The sequence below is a fragment of the Arachis duranensis genome, chromosome 1, assembly GCF_000817695.3.
Source record: "Arachis duranensis cultivar V14167 chromosome 1, aradu.V14167.gnm2.J7QH, whole genome shotgun sequence".
NCBI classification, from domain to species: Eukaryota; Viridiplantae; Streptophyta; class Magnoliopsida; order Fabales; family Fabaceae; genus Arachis; species Arachis duranensis.
Window position 1 is genome coordinate 78,469,458 of NC_029772.3, and position 254 is coordinate 78,469,711.

Genomic DNA, 254 nt, shown 5'->3' on the forward strand with positions numbered 1-254 from the left:
TTTATACTGTGACATAGAGGATTCCACATTTTCTTGTTCCCTTCTCTTTCTTATGAGCAGGAGCAAAGACAAAAACATTCTTGTTGAGGCTGATCCTGATTCAGGTCCTTGAAGAGAAAACTAAGAGAAGCCAAAGCACAACTCTCTGTAGAGGACCTAACCGAAATCTTCAAAGAAGAAGAACCTATGGCAGCCGAAAACAACAACAATGCCAACAATGCAAGGAAGGTGCTGGGTGACTTTACTGCACCTAC